At 44.9% G+C, this 14,763-nt stretch overlaps 1 protein-coding gene across 4 annotated transcripts in view; it reads left to right on the forward strand.

Moving 5' to 3' along the window:
• The window catches only part of ST6GAL1 (ST6 beta-galactoside alpha-2,6-sialyltransferase 1), a 149,069-nt gene that overhangs the window by 1,306 nt on the left and 133,000 nt on the right, over positions 1–14,763 (forward strand). The gene's annotated exons all lie outside the window — the stretch shown is intronic.

A 14,763-nucleotide genomic window follows, 5' to 3' on the forward strand; every position in this document is an offset into this window, starting at 1 on the left:
GGTGGGGGGCGGTGGGGAGGGGCGGTGCGCCTCGCAGAGTACGGGTTCCTTCAAATCCTGCCTTCTGGGTTTACGGATCGACAAATTGAGGCCCGCGGCAGCTGAGGGGGCACAGGCACCATAACAAACGCACGTGCGCCCTGCCCAGAGATCTAGACACACCGCAAACCCTTAGGGGCTGCCCTGCGGTGCCGGGCCATTGTCTCAGCCTAGGGGGAGGGAGTGGCTCTAGAGGCGCCACTTGCTGGAGGAGGGCGAGAGAGACATTTAAAAGGTACCGCTTGGGCATCAGACTAAACTGCCAGACTTAAAAAGGGAAATCAAAACAAGAAAGCAGCTACAAAAACATTACTCCAGGCTGAGAGTCGGTCCCCGGCCGTGGCGCATTCGTTTGGGTGAAGTGGGCCACCTCTCACCTTCACCTCCTGGAAGGCTCTTAGAGGTGTGGGTTGGGTTAAGGGTCTAAGGGTGCCCCTCAGAAAAACATAGTGCTGGGCGCACTATTGTTCCCGCACTCTGGCGATTGCCTCTGTGGGGGATATTTTGGGCGCCTCCTCAGCCTTCGGGAAGAATGGTCAATGTACGCGTCGCCCAGTGCGGTCTTGTGCTTTACCTCTGAGGCCCATGTCCGTGTGCCCAGACACCCCAGATGTCACTAGCCCCTTCTGGCTTCTTATGCATTTTCGCAAGCAAGGCCAGCCGAGACCTCGTGTTCTAGCTGGGGACATACGATTTTCAGTTCTGAGTTTATTTGAAAGAAATTCCGAGACCCGGAAAGAGAGGACTCCTGTTTGTTTTGCTTTTTCTTTACTTACATATGCTCAGCTCAGCTTTGCAGATGTTAATCAGACACGATCTGCAGCAGGGAGATGGTTTCGGGGTGAATTGGTCTCTGAGGCGATGGTGTTGGTGCAGGTTGTGAGCGTGCAGTGTGAGCAGGAATGGAGGCGCCTCCACCCCAGTGTGTGCCTGCTGAGCGGGCGGGCTGCTGCCTCACCTTGGCTAGTGTGGCTGAAGATTAACCTGTTCCCGGGGGGGAACTGGAGAGCCTCCAATCCTATTGCACTGTTACTGAAAAGGTCTAGAGAGCATCTAGGGAGCCTTCTTATTTTACAGGCAGGAAGCTGAGGCCGGAGAGTTCAGCCACTTGTCCAAGTTTAAACCGGGTGAAACGGGCCACAGAGAGAACACTGAGTGTGGGTCTCCCAACTCCCACTGCATCGCCCTGCCGGCAACTAAAGGCAAAACCGGGATTCTGTGGTTGGCTTAAAAGGCAGTGGCCTTAGGCAGAATAGGGTTAAACAAAGAGTAATTCAAATCGAAAGCTGCACCCTTCCATTATCCCTTTCAAGAGTTCTTTATTCTGTTGAGAAAAAATAGATGTAGTCATTCCTTACTCTCTTTCTAGCCTTTCAAAATCTTCGTTATTTTTCTGTCCTGGCTGCCCCTTCCCCTCAAGTTGGAATAAGGCCAGCTACGGAGACTCAGATGTTTTGCCTCTCATCCTTGTGCCAGGAGGCCTTTGTTTGGGGAAAAGCATGGGCTGTTGACATCAGCCCGACGGGGGAGAAAGTGTCTCTTAGAAAGCTACTCCTGAGTCACTTGTGAGAGCATTGTTTTCATTGATTTTATTAAAGTTACTTTTTTTTTTTTTTAAATGAAAGTCCTATGGAAGTAGCTGCTTATTTTTGTATTTGGCAGAGAAGTAGGAAAACCAAAACAACACGGAGAAGCCGGATTTCCCCAAAGTTAACATGTTGTTTTGCACTGTGCCTGTTATCTCCTAGTTACACTTGTTTCTTTTCCTTAGAGTTTCCAGGGTGTCATGATGATTCTGGTAGCATTAGGAGGCAGCCAAATGCCTAGGCAGATAGGGGCGAGGGGTACCCGGTGAAACCCCCACCTCCAGGCCAAAGACAGTTTAAAGCCTGAAAGCCAAGCTCTAAGAGAAATCCTCAGACCAGAGTGTCAACTTCTGTTTGACATGCTTTCCCCTATTGATCCTTACCTTCACGTATTTTACATATACCTACCCTTTCCTAATTGGCTTTCTACACTGCCGTGCCCACCTTTGAGTGATGTCTTTGCTTTGATCTTTTGTGCATACTCACAAACCTGGTCAGCATGCATTCCCCATTCTGAGTCCACAAAAGTCCCGTGACCCAGCCACAATGGGGAGCTTTTCCGTCTTCAGGTAGGGGACCAACCCCGCATCTCCTCTCTGCTGAAAGCTGTTTTCATCACTCAGTAAAATTCTTCTCTGCTTTCCTCTCCCTTCAATGTGCAGTGTATCCTCATTATTCTTTGGTGTGGTGCAAGAGCTTAGAACCACTGAATGCGGGTACAAGCTGTAATACAGTGAGCTGGGACACACTCGCATGGCTGAGTGAAGCACAGGTGGGGCGTCGCTGGCCGGAGGACCAAGAAGAAAAATCCTACGTCAATTCCACTTGGCCGTCCCGTAAAGTTTTCTCACCAGGACGCTGACCCTGTAAGGAACTTCAGAAATCATCTGACTGGACCCTTTTACTTTCCAGATGGGAAAACTGAGGCCTAGAGAAGAGAAATTACTTGCCCAATGATACACAACAATGCACGGTCTACTTTTAGTGCCCCTTTTTGCATAAAAGGGAAATTGTTGCATCAAATCAGTTGTTGTTGGTACTCCACAGAAAAGCCAAAGTTATGGTTGTTATAACAACACCCTTTAAGTCAGAGAACCAACTCCGTATGGATTTAAATAGGTTTGGTTATTAAGCAAAGCCAGGGATCCCAGTGGTAGGTATGCTGAATATTGCAGTTCTCTCTGGGGATCAGCTTTCTTTAGTGTTTGCTAAATGGTTCACTTTACTCTTGTGCTGGGTTCCTCCATGTCTCTCTGTCTTGTGCTTCCCCATTTAGGGGCTGCTTTGTGTGAAATCATAAGGCAAGAGGCAGTAAGACAGAAGAGAGAGGCGCCACTTAGCTGTTCATGCTACTTAACCTCTTGGGCTCCAGTTTTCTTCTTTGTACAGTGAGAGCCCTCCTTGCCCTATCTCTGCACAGGCTGTTCCAGCGGAGTGGAAGATGCTCAGGCTTTAGAGCCATAGGAAGGGTTTGGGGTCATCTTCCTGTCTCCAGTATTACTTTAAGACCAGCAGGCTGGGCCGGGCGCGGTGGCTTACTCCAGTAATCCCAGCACTTCAGGAGGCCGAGGAGGGAAGAGTTCGAATTCCTTGAGCTCAGGAGTTTGAGATCAGTCTGAGTAACAGTGAGACCACCTCCCCCACCGCCATCTCTACAAAAAATAAAAGAACAAAATCAGCCAGGCATGGTGGCGCGCTCCTGTGGTCCCATCTACTTGGGAGGCTGAGACAGGAGAATCGCTGGAGCTTGGGAAGTGGAGGCTGCAGTGAGCCGAGATCTCGCCACTGCACTCCAGCCTGGGCGACAGAGTGAGACCCTATCTCAAAAACAAAACGAAACAAAACAAAACAACAACAGCAAACCAGCAGGCTGCTTCTGCGTTGTGTAAAGTGACAGCAGTAAGGGGTATGAATCTCCTGGGGTTGTTGAGGGCATTAAGTCACACGACACATTCTTACGACCGGTCAGACCTCTTGGCAGGCTTGAGTGCTTACCAGCTTTCAAAACAATGTTTTTAAAACTTTTATTTTGGGTTCGGGGTACATGTGCAGGTTTGTTATACAGGTAAACTTGTATCATGGGGTTTTGGAGTACAGAGTATTTAGTCACTCAGGTACTAAAACTTGTACCCAGTAATTATTTTCCCTGCTCCCTTTCCTCCTTCCACCCTCCACACTTCAAGAAGGCCCTGGTGTCTGTTGTCCCCCTCTTTGTGTCTGTGTGTTCTCATTATTTAGCTCCTACTTATAGGTGAGAACATACGGTATTTGGTTTTCTGCTCCTGTGTTAGTTGGCTAAAGATAATGACCTCCAACTCCATCCGTATTCCTGCGGAGGATATGATCTCAATCTTTTTTTATGGCTGCATAGTATTCCATGGTATATGTGCACCACATTTTCTTTATCTAGTCTACTGTTGATGAGTATTTAGGTCTCTGCTATTGTGAATAGTGCTGCAGTGAACATATGTGTGCATGTGTCTTTATGGTAGAACAATTTATATTCGTTTGGGTATTTACTCAGTAATGGGATTGCTGGGTCAATGGCAGTTCTATTTTTAGTTTTCTGAGGAATCCCCACACTGCTTTCTACAATGGTTGAACTAATTTACACTCCCACCAACAGTGTATCAGCATTACCTTTTCTCTGCAACCTTGCCAGCATCTGTTACTTTTTGACTTTCTGATAATATCCCTTCTGACTGGTGTGAGACCAGCTTTTAAAGTGGTGAGAATGTTAGTGGGAGAATGACCCCATAGGGTAAGCTCATGTGCTCAGATTAGAAAAACCTCATCTTTCACAAAGAGGTGTAAAGCAAGGCCTGCCTGCCAAACTGTCAAGGGAGGCTTTGAGTAGTTGTGAAGTTTGTTTGACTCTAAGGTGACTAGAACTAGTAAAACAAACAAACAAACAAAAATTAAAATCCGAACCTTCACACGTAAGTGAGTAAAATCTCCAGTCATTCTATTTATGTATTCTGTATTTACTGACAAACAGGTGGTAGGGGTGGAGGGGGTCTTGTGCTTAACCTGAGATTACAAAGAGCATGGAGACCCATTCTTTGCCCAAGGAAAGCCCAGCCTAGCTCCACCACCCTTGCTTAAAACACTTTTGGCTCTCCCTTAGAAATTGCCCTCAGGAGCCCAGAGAAAATTGATTTAATTTATCTCAGTATTGACCTCTGGGGTCCCCTTCTCTTCATGAATAAAGGCAAGAGCAGGTGGTAAATGACAGAGTAGAAGAGGGAAGGCTTCAGAGAAAATCTGGCCCTCTGGAAATATGAGGACAAGGTTGCATTAAAAAAATACAGGAATAATTCATTAATGAAATTCACAGTAATTGTTCTGGACCATTAGATTCCTGAGAATTTGAACAGGGAGTTAGTTGCTCCGATATAGTATCAGTCATTTATTCTGTAAGAACTGAATTAGAGGCCAATGAATTTTTTCTTGCTTGTCTGCAGAAAGCTATACGATGGCATTCTGACTCCTATAGATGTATTTTTGATAGACTTATATGTAACAGTAACATTGAGCAGTGCAGTTTCACCATATTAAAATACTGAGATGATTTTCTAAATCATTATTATACTAGAAAGGTCAGGTTAGCCTTCAGAATCAATGTAGTGATTTAATTTTTATTTATTCTGATTACGAAAATAAAGCTAGGGGCCGGGCACAGTGGCTCATGCCTGTGATTTCAGTACTTTGGGAGGCCGAGGCAGCTGGATCACCTGAGGTCAGGAGTTCAAGACCAGCTTGACCAACGTGGTGAAACCCCATCTCTACTAAAAACACAAAAATCAGCCGGGCATGGTGGGCGGGTGCCTGTAATCTCAGCTACTTTGGAGGCTGAGGCAGGAGAATCGTTTGAACCCGGGAGGCGGAGGTTGCAGTGAGCCAAGATTGCACCACTGCACTCCAGCTTGGGTGACAGAGCAAGACTCTGTCTCAAAAAAAAAAAAAAGCTTGCCCGTTGAGGATAATTTGGAAAGTTCTGTACAAAAAAGCATAGAGAAACAGAAAAAAATTCCGCTCTCCAAAGACAACCCCTCTTAACAGTTGACAATTTTCCTTCTTTTTTTTTTTTAAATGGATTTATTTTTTGTAAATGGTTGCAAACATACTGTATGTGCAGTTATGTCTCTTGCCTTCTTGCTTAACCTTCCCATATATACATTTCATGGTTAACATTGCAAAGCTGTACCCTTTCATTCATCACCCATATCAGCTGTTCAGCGTCTCCAAGGTCATGTGGACCCCTGGGATCTCATCATTTCAGTGAGGGCCTGTAAAATTTCAGGAGCCTCCAACTGCCTCTGCCTTTCCCACCGTTGTCTCAAGTGTTCAGCCATCACCCGTCGGTTCTTTAGAGGTCTACATACTGGTAGTACAGTGGGGGGAGAAGAGCCCTGCACGTGGCCTTGAGTTCTAGTCTGCCCCTGTGACCTTCAAAAACTTAACTTTAATATTCCAGTCTCCATGTCTGTATGTGTTAAATGAGCAACTGCAGTGTCACTTATTAATTTATTCACCACATATTTGAGTGCCCACTCTAAACCAAAGATAAATAAGAAGAGCTTAGTTTTTTAGAAGCTCGTAGTTCAAAGGAGGAGGCAGGGGTAACGAGATTAGTACAGGATGCCGTGCGACCGTGAGGAGGGAGTCACCAATGACTGGAGCAGTGGGAAAGGCTTCCTGCATGAGGCCACATTAGACAGCCAACAACATCTAACTTTCTCTTACTGTAATTGACACCGTGATTAAAATATCTGTGAAGAGCCAGGTGTGGTGGCTCACTTCTGTAATCCCAGCAGTTTGGGAGGCTGAGACAGGCAGATCACCTGAGGTCAGGAGTTTGAGACCAGTCTGGCCAACATGATGAAATCCCGTCTCCACTAAAAATACAAAAAACAGCCAGGCATGATGGTGGGTGCCTATAATCCCAGCTACTCGGGAGGCTGAGGCAGGAGAATTGCTAGAACCCGGTAGGCAGAGGTTGCAGTGAGCTGAGATCTCACCACTGCACTCCAGACTGGGAAACAGAGCAAGACTCTGTCTCAAAATGAAATATAATGAAATAAAATAAAATATTTATGAAGAAATCTCTGTTCATTTTCCAGATGATTCCCATAGGATAGTCCTAAAGTTGAGATTACTGGGTTATACTTTAAAGGATATGACCAGTTTTAAAACTTCATAGATTTAGTTCAATTACCTATAAAGTCTTAAAGTAGCTAAATATATATTGTGGGAATGGGAAAAACTAGCAGCACAATGAATTTGGGATTTGCATTCTTGCCCACTATGTACCACCTATGTAGACTTGGGCAAGCTACTTAAGTTTACTAAGCTTCCATTTCCTTCTCTGTAAAATGGGGATAGCAGACCTTATCTCATAGGCGATTATAGGCATTAGATGAAATCGTAGGTAAAAGGCTCAGCGCAGTGCCAGGTATACAAGAAGCACTCAGTTAAGTAATAGCTGTTATTGCTATAATTGAGGTTTTCACAAGCCGCACACTTTTGTTCCTGGTATTTTTTCTTACCATGACAGCAAGCTATGGTTTGGCTTTCTGTGCTGAGGGAAGCAGAAAGTTAATTAAAATGGAAACCCCCACCAAGTGACAAGTTGAGAGAGAAATGATCGCTCACATGATGGGTCAAAAAAAAAAAGTCTTTTTTATTATGGAAAATTTCAAACATACAAAAGTACAGAGAAGAGTGTAAGGAACCCTTTATATCACTTGGCTTCAACTCTGACTGAAACCTGAGGCTGATCTGTAACCCCATCATCAACCCCAGATTACATGCAAGTACATCCCAGACATCTTACCAGCCCGGCCATAGCTATTTCAGTCGCATGTCACGTGATGCGTGTTTGAGGCAGAGTTGTGCTGGCTAGGAACCTGTCTCTGCTGTCGCAGTCATGGGACTGTGTGTGTGTATGTGTGTGTAGTGGGGATTGGGAGTTAGGAGAGAGACAGAAAGTCAACCTAGGAACTGTTTTTTTTGTTTTGTTTTGAGACAGGGTCTCGCACTTCACCCAGGCTGGAGTGCAGTGGGACGATCATGACTCGCTGCAGTCTCTGACATCCCAGGCACAAGCAATCCTCCTGCCTCAGCCTCCCGAGTAGCTGGGACTACAGGCATGCACCACCACACCCAGTAAATTTTATTTTTATTTTTTGTAGAGATGGGTGTCTCACTGTGTTGCCCAGGCTTGAACTCCCGGGCTCAAGTGATCCTCCTGCTGTGGCCTCCCAAAGTGCTGGGATTACAGGCATGAGCCACCATGCCCAGCCTCCATCCTGGGCACTTCTTAAGTTTTACTGCCCAAGTAAGGAGGCCTTACTGTGTCCCGAACAGACAGGGTGGAAGGAGCACTGAATTCAGAGTCAGGAAACCTGATTTCAAATAAGGGCCCCACCCCATAATGGATTTATGCTTTTAGAAAGTGACTTTTGAATTTCTTGCGGCATATTTGTAAACATTGTGTGAGTATTAAATGAGATAATCCATGTGACAGCTGAAGTGGCTCAATATGAGTTGGACCTAAATCAGACTCAGCCTTCCCTTCCCGAGAGGCAGTCTCCATATGCAGCTGAGGTACCTGACGGCCACCTGCGGCCTCACTAGAATGCATTCAGGGAGCGTTGCTGCCAGTCTCTCATGCTGAAGATGTGGTGGTGGCTCAGATGAGCATCTGACTCACACAACGCCCCATGCTTGCAAATCTCCCGTCCCCTCTGTTAGTTAGTGCCTTCCCTCTGCTTTATGTATGAGGGCAGGGGATCCAGAGAAGGTCCCGGTCCTTGGTAGCAGGCCCGCTCACACCCCTTCTATGGGAAGACAGGGTCCCCTTTCCATCTCTGACTTTGAGGACTCTTCGTCTCCTCTAACTTTCTGTTACACCCAAGTAGGAATTTTTGACTCAAATAAAATCGGAAAGTCGATCTGATTTAGTAATCAAGTCAAAGTCCTCTCCTTCATCCTCCGGGACACCCATTATTTCAACACCTGGACTGTGACTTGTGGTCTCTGGCTGTTGCTGGCTAGCTATGTGCCCTTGGACAAATGCATGCCACCCTGGGTATGCCACCTCGGAGAATCAACTCTCAGCCCTGTGCAGCCCCTTCCAGCTCTGAGATTATCAAATGAAACATACATGTAAGATTGGGAGGCTTCTTCACATAAATAATAAATGAAATGTTTTTTTTTAGAATATTGAAACGGGGTAAAAAGTTAACCCCTCAGCTTATGCCATTCCTCCCTCATTCCACTTCTCTTTGCAGTGACTACTGTTTGCAGTTTGATGTCTGTCCTTCCAGCTCCTTTGTAAACGTTTATATAGGTATTTATGGTTATATGCAAATACGTTTTTAAAACTCAGTAGATAGATTCCAATCAAACTTGTTCAACCCATGGCGTGGGGGCTGCATGCAGCCCAGGATGGCCTTGATGCGGCCCGACACAAATTCGTAAACTTTCTTTAAAAATTATGAGGTTTTTTTTTGCATTTTTCTTTAATCTCATCAGCTATCATTAGTGTTAGTGTATTTTATGTGTGGCCCAAGATAATTCTTCCAATGTGGCCCAGGGAAGCCAAAATATTGGACATTCCTGACATTGTACTAACCCATTTACAAACTTGCCTTTTTCATTTTACTGTATGTATTGGAGGTCTTCCCATAACAGTGTTTATTTTTTTTTTCATAGCTGCATTGCATTCTATATTTTGAATGTGTTTTCCTTACCAATCTTCTGTTGATGGACATTTATGTATTCCCATAAAAAGATATTTCTAAGTGTTTTTAGACCTCAAACATTACGGAAAGATCGTTGTAAATGTCAGTGGGTCAAATGAACCTGGTCCATCAAGTTCTGGAAAGGGTGGTGAGAGAGTGGGCACAGAAACAGGGGGGTCTGCACTCTGGAAAGCTGATTTGAAGGGCTCTCAGGAAGCTACCAAGAGGCTGCTTGCATGGAAGGTTATTTTTGGAGGTAGTCTGCCTGGTTTGGTGTCCTCAGCTGCAAGTGCAAAAACTGAGCTGCGTCATCACCTTCCCCTCCCCCTCTCACCATCCTTGGGCCTTTCAAGTTTGTTTCTGTTCTCAGGGTCAGGATCAGGACCTCATGGGAGAACTGGCACTTAAGTGATAGAGAGGGAAGAGAGAGAAGTGAAGAAAAGGAGTGTTTGATCTCGGGCTCTGGAGGAGGAATTGTGATAGTTATATTGTACTTTGTCTGGTTGTTCAAACCTACCTGGAGTGTTATGCTTCCCTGGGTCCCCTCCAGAGAGTGAGAAAATGATGCAAACCCAGAAATTGACTACTCGGAAGACAGTGGCTTAGGACAGCATATCGGAGGTGGGATAAATGTGGAAACTAGGACTTTCTAGTCTGCAGGAGATAAAAATAAGAGGCATCCTTTTCATGTGGAAGAAATCACACTTCAGTAGAGGCACACTGAGTGGCTGCTGCAGAGGGGAGAAGCAAGATGGGGGTGGGTGAGGAGGGGAAAGAGTTGCAGGAAGACAAATAAGAACTGACTTAACGGAGCTACCCAACAATGGAACAAGCTATGTCACAAAGGCGCCACTGCCGTGTTATAAAGTGATCCAAGCAAAAGTTGCAAGTAAACTTGTTTGCCATCAGAGGACTTCTGCATTGCAGAGGGGTTGACGTCAATGCCCACGTAGGCCCCCTCGAGCTTTGAGAGTCTGTGACTATGGGGCAAGAAGCAGAAAGGTGCAAACTAGAACTAAAGGGGTGGGACAAATTATAGACAATGTAATGAAGCAGTTTTCACCTGCTCTGAAAAGGTAGAATAAGATGGAAGCCATCAAAGGAGGCTTAAGCCTTGTTTCCCTTGGATCTTGGCAACCCTCTCCTTGGCTTCAGCTCCCTTTGGCCTTGTATTCATAAATTATTTCCACCAGAATAAATATATTACATACACTTGACCAGGAAATCTGGCAAGGAAATGACCAGGAAATCTGGTCTGTCAGGAGATGACCAGGAAATCTGGCAACTGGAAAAGAACTACCTGCCCCAGGAGGATGATTATACATTTTTTTCATTGCAGTCTTTGTAAATCTGCATCCATCTCCTGGTTGATGGAGTCTTCCCCAACACAGTGCTGAGCTTCCAGCTTTAATTTTAGGAACGCTGTACCCTTTACAACCTCTTGACGGTCCTCTGTGCTGGAACTGAGGGCACCCATCATGTTTAAGGCTGATCCCTTTCCTTCCTATAAGTGAAGAATAATGTTTTGACTTGAGTCTTAGCCAAGTCTGGTGAAGGAAACGTGGCAAAATTTACCATCTTCTGGGCTTTTGCTGTGTGCCTGGCCCTGATTAGGCATGATGTGTGTTCTCTCATCCAACCATCATAGCAAGATCTGCTCTCTCGGTATCATTAGCTCCATTTTGCAAATAAGAAAACCAAGCTTCAGAAAGGGCTAGAAACTCATCCAAAGTTTCACTGATGCTGAATAGTGAGGATGGGATTGGGTGTAGTACAGGTTTTTCCATTGCTAATAATTCCTAGTCCTTTGAGTCTGAGACTTGATTAGTCCTTTTGGTTCACTGGGGGCTTCACTGAGTAATTTCTCCTTACAGAGTTTTTCTTCCATTTCCTTAAGAACATATTAAAGAGCTCGTGAGATAGTCATGTGTGACTAGCATGCCTTTTAGATTCAGTATACGTTTGCTCCTTTTTCTTTTTAATAAGAGTTATTTGGGTCAAGCCTGGTTTGCACTTTTTTTATTTTTTATTTTTTCCTTGCCCTTTAAAGCGGTGATATCTATCTGTACCCATTATCTAGTTAAGACTGGGAATAAGCACGCTGTTAGTGAGCATGGCCAAAGATTGACAGGTACCACTACTTGGCTACCTGAATTAAACTTGTAAATGGAACTCAGTATCAGCACTGTTAATGGCTTATCTTGTAGTTGTGCTTTAAGGTTCTTAAGCAGTTTCTTCTTTTGTAGAGTTTATTCAATAATTCAACATTAATTTGTTCATAAAATATTTGTTGAATGTCTGTTATATGCTCAGCATTGGGAATACCTTCATCAAGAACACACATTGTAGATATGTACACGCACATATTCAGTGTAGCTCGCAGAGCCTTGGAGATTAGTGGCAGACAAATCACCCATATCACCCTCTTCCTCTTTTCTCATAGTCCTTGCTCTGTTCTTTCATTCAACAAACATTGAGTGCCTGCTGCAGGCCATCCACAATGCTCATTTCTATTTTTTTATTTTAAAATTTTTAAAAATTTATTTATTTTTAAGATGGAGTCTCACTCTTTTGCCCAGGCTAGAGTGCAATGGCATGATCTCAGCTCATTGCAACCTCTGCCTCCTGGGTTCAAGCGATTCTCCTGCCTCAGCCTCCCAAGTAGCTGGGATTACAGGTGCCCAACACTATGCCCAACTAATTTTGGTATTTTTAGTAGAGATGGGGTTTCGCCGTGTTGGCCAGGCTGGTCTCAAACTGCTGATCTCAGGTGATCTACCCGCCTCGGCCTCCCAAAGTGCTGGGATCACAGGGGTGAGCCACTGTGCCGGGCCTGCAATGCTCATTTTTAGAACATAGATCCAAATAATCCCCATAGTCTGTTCCTTCCAGAGCTTAGTTGAAGGTAGATATACACATATTAATTACAATATACTGTGATAAATGTTATGATTTGGGTGTGCACAGATGATGGGAAGAAGATACAGTGAGTTTGGGAAATATTTCTGGAAGAGGCAACGTACAAGCTGCATCTTAGAAGGTAGTAGCTCTCGGCCTCGGGGAAATGAGGATTTTTGGGGCAGGGGAAGGCTGCAGGAGCAAAGATTTGAGGGTGAGAAACGGCTCATTGTATGTGTCAGGGAAACACTAGCAGTTGATATTCCTGGAGAGAAATGCATGAGGCATGAAGTGGCGGGAGTTGAGGCTGGAACTATTATATGCATTATTTAATAGAATTTTCATAACACTGTATACACTACTATTATCTCAACTTTTTTTTTTTTTTTCTGAGATGGAGTCTTGCTGTGTTGCCTAGGCTGGAGTACAGTGGCGCGATCTCAGCTCACTGCAAGCTCTGCCTCCCGGCTTCAAGCCATTCTCCTGTCTCAGCCTCCTGAGTAGCTGGGATTACAGGTACACACCACCATGCCTGGCTAATTTTTGTGTTTTTAGTAGAGACGGAGTTTCACCATGTTGGTAAGGCTGGTCTCAAATTCCTGACCTCATGATCCCCCCGCCTCAGCCTCCAAAAGTGCTGGGATTACAGGTGTGAGCCACCATGCCGGCCTATTATCTCAATAGGTGAGGAAACAAAGGCTGAAGGAGATTGATGACTTGCTCAAAGTCAGACTGTGAGTGTGTTGAGTTGCGTGGACTTGAACATAGGCCTGCTTGCCTCTGGAGCCCATGTCTCAGCCTCCACTTCAGTGCCTGCAGAGGCAGGCTGTGAAGATCCGGCTTGCTGCCTAAGATGATTGTTCCCTCTCTTTTAATGTTTCAAGGACAACATCCCTTGCCTAATCCTCTTCTTTCCACCTGCCTCATGGTGTTATCCACCTTTTTGTTAAATTGGGACCAGTGAGTCTGATGTTGACAGCTTTTCTGCAGCTTGGTTCTAGGGTTTACCTTCCTTTTTATCCAGCCAATCATTAATCCATAAATCTTCAAATAAAATCTTTATGTGCCCAACCATGTGTGAACAGAGAGAAGATTCATCCCGTTTCTCAAAAGCTCCAGGTTCATTTGTGAGCCCAGGTAGTGCCTGCGAATCCTTTAGCTTGGAGAAACCCTTTGGGAACTGGAACAGGAACAATCACAGTTGGTTGGAGGAATGTGGGCAAATGGGCCTTGAGCTGTCCCTTTAAGGATGAGCAGGAGTTGCGAAGGTGGAGGGCATAACATATGAGCAAAATTATTGTCTCACTTAATGGGTGAATGGGACCTCTTTTGCCTATTCTCCCCATCCTGCAAGATAATTCCTGGGTTAGAGTTGGCTCTCGGGTAGAAGAGGCAGTATGGGGAATTCATTCGTGCAAAATCAAGATTATTGAAAACGAATTAATCAGATCCCAAAGACAGGATGATGAAACTACACAGTGAAATAAAAAAGGTAATTATAGAGCCAAAGAAGACATTGAGGATAAAAACAATGTCATTACAGAAAAACTTAACAGGAAACATAACAGAATCTGTTGAAAATTAAATTGCTAACAGAGAAGGAAGGTTTGAGGAAAATCACAGCCTACGCTGAGAAAAAAGATAAAGCACTTAAATCAAAGATGTAAAGATCATACAAAGGTGACCCCTCAGAAGGGTCATTGGAGAGGTAATTGGAGAGTCTGCGGAGGCACGCATTGCTTTTGCTCATATTCCATTGGCCAAGACTTAGTCACATAGATAGACACACCTGGCTGTAAATAACTCTGGGAAAAGGTCTCCAGCTGAGAGGCCATATGCCTTCTTAAAACTCAGATTTGGGGAAAGCTTTCTATTACTGAAAGGAAAACCTGGATATTGGCATCAACTGGTATCTGCTTTAAGGGAAGTCATGTTGGTCTCACACATGACTAAACAGCTTTATAGAGGCCAGGTGAGGTGGCTCATGCCTAAAATCCCAGCACTTTGGGAGGCTGAAGCCTGAGGATCGCTTGAGGCCAGAAGTTTTGAGACCAGCTTGGGCAACGTGTGGAGACCCTAATGAAAATCATTAGCTGGGTGTGGGAGCGCATGCCTGTAGTCCTGGCTACTTGGAAGACTGATGTGGGAGGATCCCTTGCCCATGAGCTCGAGGCTGCAGTGGGCTGTGATTGTGCCACTGTGCTCTGGGCTGGGTGAAAGACCAACACCCTGTCTCTATTTGAAAAAAAAAAAAAAATTGTTGTAGAGTTCTGGGACAAAGGCGATGGGACTGAAGAATTTTACACTCAAATTACTTTGCAAATACCTCAGGCAGACATCCTCACACATGCAAGAATTTAGGGAATCTAGCACTGAAGAGGCCTTCTCAGGAAACCCACTTGAGGATGAAAAAGATTAATCAACAAACATACTTAGGAAGGCTTAGTGAAAGGTCAATTGGTGAACTCTTTTTTTTTTTTTTTTTTTTTTTT

This window comes from Rhinopithecus bieti, unplaced genomic scaffold (assembly GCF_001698545.2).
Source record: "Rhinopithecus bieti isolate Rb0 unplaced genomic scaffold, ASM169854v2 scaffold_5626, whole genome shotgun sequence".
Taxonomy (NCBI): domain Eukaryota; kingdom Metazoa; phylum Chordata; class Mammalia; order Primates; family Cercopithecidae; genus Rhinopithecus; species Rhinopithecus bieti.